Source organism: Trachypithecus francoisi, unplaced genomic scaffold, assembly GCF_009764315.1.
Source record: "Trachypithecus francoisi isolate TF-2019V2 unplaced genomic scaffold, Tfra_2.0 Lachesis_group6, whole genome shotgun sequence".
NCBI lineage: Eukaryota > Metazoa > Chordata > Mammalia > Primates > Cercopithecidae > Trachypithecus > Trachypithecus francoisi.
Window position 1 is genome coordinate 79841183 of NW_022681471.1, and position 6006 is coordinate 79847188.

Below are 6006 nucleotides of genomic sequence, written 5' to 3' on the forward strand. Positions count from 1 at the left end.
GGCTCATAGTTCTGCAGGCTGTACAAGCATGGCACTGGCAACTGCTTGACTTCCGTTGAGGCCCAAGAAACTTTTATTCATGGCGGAAGGCAAAGGGGAAGCAGGCATGTCATATGGCTAGAGAAGGAGCAAGAGAGGGGATCCCAGACTCTTTTTAACAACCAGATCTCTTTTGAACTCATTTCTGTGGGGAAGGCACCAAGCCATTCATGAGGGATCTGCCCGCATGACCCATACATCTCCCACTAGGTTCTGCCTTCAACATTGAGGATCACATTTCAACATGAGATTTGGAAGGGAAAGGATTCACAACTTAGATAGTCTGGCCTCAGAGTCCATTCTGCTCATCTCTCATAAAATACTGCCTAAATATATTCACTTTATATTCTTTTCTGTTCATAAAGCCTGGATTGGTAAAATAATGAACATTTATTGAGTGCTATCAGGCATTGTGATAACAGTCATTACAAATAAACTGTGTCTTTAATCTTCACAATAATCCTGAGAGTCAGGGACTATATTTTTAAATCTCCATTTGACAAAAGGAAATTGAGAATTAGAAAGGTTACATGAGTTACTACTACAAACAAATAATATAAGTTTTAAGAGCGGAGACACAACATCACAAAGCTAGTAGGTGTTAGAGTTGGCATTTGAACTCTTGTCTTTCCTCCAGCCAAGCCTATGCGTAGTGAAACCTTCCCAACTGTCTACCTTCACAGCCCCTATATATCTATTCTTCATACTTCAGCCAGTAGTGTGTTTGAAATGCAAATATAAGCAAACTTCTTTAAATGGCTCTCCTTTGGTTTTTGGAAAAAGGTCCTTTAGACCCTTAAGGAAGTCCATGTGCTCACAGCTGTTGGGAGGGAGGAGTGGTAGTCAAATGAAGTCAAAGAGGTTGGCAGGATCTTGCAAGAGCCTTGGAAGCTATAATAAAAAGTTTGGATTTTATTCTGTAATGAGAATGTACTGGAAAGATTTGGGCTAGGCATGGCATGATGTAAATGGCTCTTTGGTTTCTGTGTGTGGAATGGTCTGTAGGGGTCAAGGGAGCCAGAAGATCAATGAGGAGGCTATGTAATATTCAAGTGAGAGAGGGTGTTGGTTTAGAGCAAGGTGGATGGAAAGTGGCCAGTGACTGGATATATTTAGAAGGTAATACAATAGGCTTTGCAGACAGAGTAGGTAGGGAATGTGAGGGAAAGTGAGAAATCAAGGATTACTGCTAGATTTTGTCCCCATCAACTACATGAATGGTGGCACTGCTAATTAAAGAAATGGGGAACATGAGGTGGGGGAGGGGACTGAAACCAGTGAGACTCAAGAGCTTTTCTGGCCAAGTCAAGTTTGAGATGCATATATAAGAGAAAAAAAAAAAAAAAAACTGGGAATCCAGAGGAGAAACACATTCCAGGTGAGGCGATCAGAGGTTGTTTTCCAGTGAAGGTGGCAACTATGCTATTCTGGGCTTGGAAAAAGAGGTAGGATTAGGAATATGGAGTTAGTGAGGAGAGGAAGGATGGGAAGAGGTTAGGTCAGTGTTTTTCAAACACAATAATTTCTGTCATTTACAGACATCATTTTGCTTATTATTTTCCCTAAAGTGACTCAATTTTGGAAAGTTTAACAATTTAAAAACAGATCTTTATTCTAGTGCTGTAAATTGATTTGGTTATCTGTTCTTAAATATACATTAAAAATAAACATCTATTAAATGTGTTGTTAATGTAAGAATAGCTAGCATTTGTTGAGTACTGCTAGGAGCAGTTCTAAGTGCTACAAATCAATAATTTCATTTGCCCGGACACTGCTCGTTCCTAAGTGCTTTATGTGTACTAATTCATTTAATCCCTGTAGTAGTGTTATACTATGGGAGTATTGTCTTCCCTCTTTTATTGACAGGGAAGTTATAGCCCAGAGGATTTGAGCAATTTACCGTGGTTGCACAAATGGTAAGTAGCAAAGCTGGGCTTTGTGCTCCAGGTCTCTTTGCTGATTGACTTCTCCAGCAGTGCTCAGGGGAGAGCACCTTTGGCTGCACATGAGAGTTACCTGGGGAGATTTTGTGTTTGTTTTCATTTTAATACCCATGTTTAGGCCCCACCCAAACCAATTAAATTAGAATATTTGGGATGGATCTCCAGTACCTGGGTCTTTGCAAAGTTCCCCAGGTGATTCTCATGTACAGCCCTGGGTGACAACATCTGCCCTATGCAATAAGGCCTCTACTACCCATCTATAATCACCCCTTTAATTACAACACTCTGTGAAACACAATCAAGCTTAGGGCATTTGAGACAGAGAAATGCTCAGGGAAAGGCATGAAGATATTCATTAGCAGCTCGAAGAAATATATCTAGCCCCCTTTAGATACACAGAGGTCCAAGAGTTTATGTACCTGGTATGGAAACCGCAGCCCACATAGGGAGTGTACTTGGTAGAAGCTGACACAGTCCTCTGAGGTGAGCCTGGATTGCCTGGTTCTCGATTAACACGCTGTCTGATCTTTTCACCAAATTTAATTTGCTGGCAGATTATTAACTTCCAGTTGCTGAAGTGTGTTGGAGCCTGAAAGGGGGAAAAGAGCCTAGCAACCGATTGCATGGCTTAGCAACCAATTATCACACTTTAGTTACAGCAGATGTGGGCGTCTGTCTGCAAAATTGCCACTGCTGGAGCTGGAAACACAAGTTACAGGGCAGCCAGGCAGCTGCTGGTAGCAAGTAAGGAGAAAGCATCCTGCTGCTAACTCACTGGCTGAATTTAGGTAAGTCATTACTTGTTTCTGAACCTTAGTTTCCCCAGCTATAAAATGGGACTAGTTTGCAAATATCAAATGAAAAATGTCTTCATTCTTTTCTGCAAATACAAACTGAGATTGAGTTATTTAGTTTTATATTTATCATTTATAGAGCATTTACAATGTATATTAGCTTCCTATTGTTCCTGAAGAAATTACCACAAATTTGATGGCTTAAAACAACAAACATTTATTATCTTACAGTTCTGGAAGTCAAAATTCCAAAATTTATCTTAGTGGCTAAAATTAAGGTGTCAGCAGGATTGCATTCTTTTCTGGAGGCTCTAGAGGAGAAACTTTCCTGCTTTTTCCAGCTTCCAGAAGCTGCTAGCATTCTTGACTCACAGCTCCCTTCCATCTTCAAAGCCAGCAATGGCTAGTCAACTCTTTCTCATATTGCAGTATTCTGAAACTAATTCTGCTGCTTCCTTCACATTTAAGCACCTTTGCAATTACATTGGGTCCACCTGGGTGATCCAGGATAATCTATTTTAAAGGTCACTGATTAACAACTTTAATCCCATCTGCTACTCTAATTCCCCATTCCTCTTTGCCATGTAACCTAACATATTCACAGTTTCTACAGATTAGTAGTATGTGAATATGTTTGGTGGATGGGGGGAGGCGGTCTTTATTATGACTACCACACCCTGTGTCAGGTACTATTTTAAGTATTTTATATGTATTAAATTTATTTAATCCTCACATGTATCAAACTCAATAATCCTCTGAAGTAGAGAGTATTACTATTTCCATTTTACATACAAGGAGACTGAAGCACGCAGATGTTAAGTGGTTATATGATTTACTTATTTTTGTCACCTCAAGGCCAAAAACTTTCATGCTTGTTTTATATATTAGGAATTACATTTGGCTGCTAGTAACAGAAATGGGATATAAATGTGGCCTAAATGAGGCAGACATTTATTATATTATGTAAGAAAGATCTAGAGATAGGTTGTTCAGGGTTGGTATAGTAACTTCATACCATGGTTTTTATTCTGAAGGTCACAGGATGGCTAGTGAACCTCCAGTTGTCATATCCCCATTGCAAACAGTGGGAAAAACAAAAATGGTGCGTGACAGCTTTCAGGGAAAATTGGTTTTCAGTAGGCAAATAGTAGTCTCTCTACCACAACAATCAAGAATGAAAAACTAGCGTCTTACCATAGACCATGGCTATGATGCCTCAGCCCATGGTCCTCCTGGGAACCCTCAGAAGGGAGCTTTCACCCCTTGTTTGGGAAAATGCTGCAAGGTGTAGGGTAGGGAAAGTCAGCTGCAAAATCTTAAATAGAGTTGATTGGTAAGTTACATGAGAGACAAAGACATTGCAGGGTAGATGCATTTGAGAGTGGTGGGGCTGGGCGCAGTGGCTCACACCTGTAATCCCAGCACTTTGGAGGGCTGAGACGGGTAGATCACCCCCGGTTAAGAGTTCGAGACCAGCCTGACCAATATGGTGAACGCCCTTCTCTACTAAAAGTACAAAAATTAGCCAGGCATGGTAGCATGCACCTGTGGTCCCAGCTACTTAGGAGGCTGAGACAGGAGAATTGCTTGAACCTGGAAAGCAGTGGAGTCAGTGAGCCGAGATTGTGCTTCTGCACTCCAGCCTGGGTGACAGAGCAAGACTCCATCTCCCCCCCAAAAAACAAACAAACAAACAAACAAAAAAGAGTGGTGGAGATTATGTCAAACTAGAGATCACATGCTATGTCTAAATGAAGCCAGCCACTACCCAGTTCTAGTTCATTTTCCTAAATGGCCAGATCTTCTGATTTTCTTCAATGGAATCTGGAAATCCAGATTTTCTTACATAGTATTTTGCTCTTTAAGTAATGGATCAACTTCATTTTTACATTATGTGGGACAAACTAAACGTAGAATCCAGCCCCACATAACTAGTTTCCAAGCACTGTTGTAATGGAAAGAACACTACATTAGGAGAACAGGATTCTAGCTCAATTTGCTGCGTGGCCATGTGCAAGTATCCTTCTGTCTCTGGGATTCACATTTCCAATCTTTAATCTGAGGTATTTGCCTAGAGAATTTCTATGGAGTCTTTAGGTTCTGATGTTTTGTAATTTTTGCTTATATCTAATAACCAAATGAAATATTTCTTGCTTTAAAAAGCTTTAATGCTTATTTCAAATTTTACTTTTTAGGGGATATAACCCATTACATATTTATTTGCTAACTCTACAATTGCCATTTGGGAAAAGCATCTAGTGGATTATTTAGCATTTGTTGCCAAGACTTCCTTAGTTAGAACCTTCGTGCTTCGTCCAATTCACTTAGGTATTTTAAAGCTACTGAAATTCCTACTAACTTATTCTTTTAATGTATATCTTTAACAAATAATGATTGGTATGGCTGTCTATGGTAACTTTTCAGGAAAGGCTGAGGGAAGCATGAGGGCTGGGAATGAGTCAAATCTAAGAGGAATTCCTTTCGGGGAGAGTGCAGGAAGCAAAGAGCTAATGGCAGAAGGAGTATAAAATTAATCATAAAATCTGTTGTTTTTTGAATACCTACCAGCACTTCCTATAAATTACATCATTTGATCTACCCACAAACCAATTAGAGGTATTGTCTTGCCCATTTTACAGTGTTAAGCAGGGCATGATAAACTTTTTCAGTGAAGGGCCAGACAGTAAATAGTTTAGGCTTTATGGGCCAAACTAGGTGCATGTTGCATGTTTTTCTTTTCTTTTAAAACAACCCTATAGAAAAGTACAAAAACGTGCTCGCTTCGGCAGCACATATACTAAAATTGGAACGATACAGAGAAGATTAGCATGGCCCCTGCGCAAGGATGACACGCAAATTCGTGAAGCGTTCCATATTTAAAAAAAAAAAAAAGAAAAGTACAAAAACATACAGAAACAGGCTGTAAGCAGGATTTGGCTCACACTGTAGTTGGCCAGTGCCTAGGTGTAAATGCTAAAAGCGTGGACACTGGAGACAGCAGAGTTAGAGTCTGGACTCTACTTCTTTATTATTATTATTATTATTATTATTATTGAGTCTGGGTTCTACTTCTTACTATGTGCAATTGAGCAAGGTCCTTAGCCTTTCTCTGCCTCCATTTCTTCATCTGTAAAAAAGGGATAAGTATAGAACTTACCTCACAGGGTTGTTGTGCAGATTCACTAAGTTGTTATTTGTAAATGCTTAGAAAAGTTCTTAACACATAAGTG

At 39.7% G+C, this 6006-nt stretch overlaps 1 non-coding gene across 1 annotated transcript; it reads left to right on the forward strand.

The window, feature by feature from the left end:
• The first annotated feature begins 5549 nt into the window (after window positions 1-5549).
• On the forward strand, window positions 5550-5656 carry LOC117078576. Its single transcript, XR_004435026.1, has one exon. It is a non-coding gene; the product is annotated as a U6 spliceosomal RNA (small nuclear RNA).
• The last annotated feature ends 350 nt before the right edge of the window (window positions 5657-6006 follow it).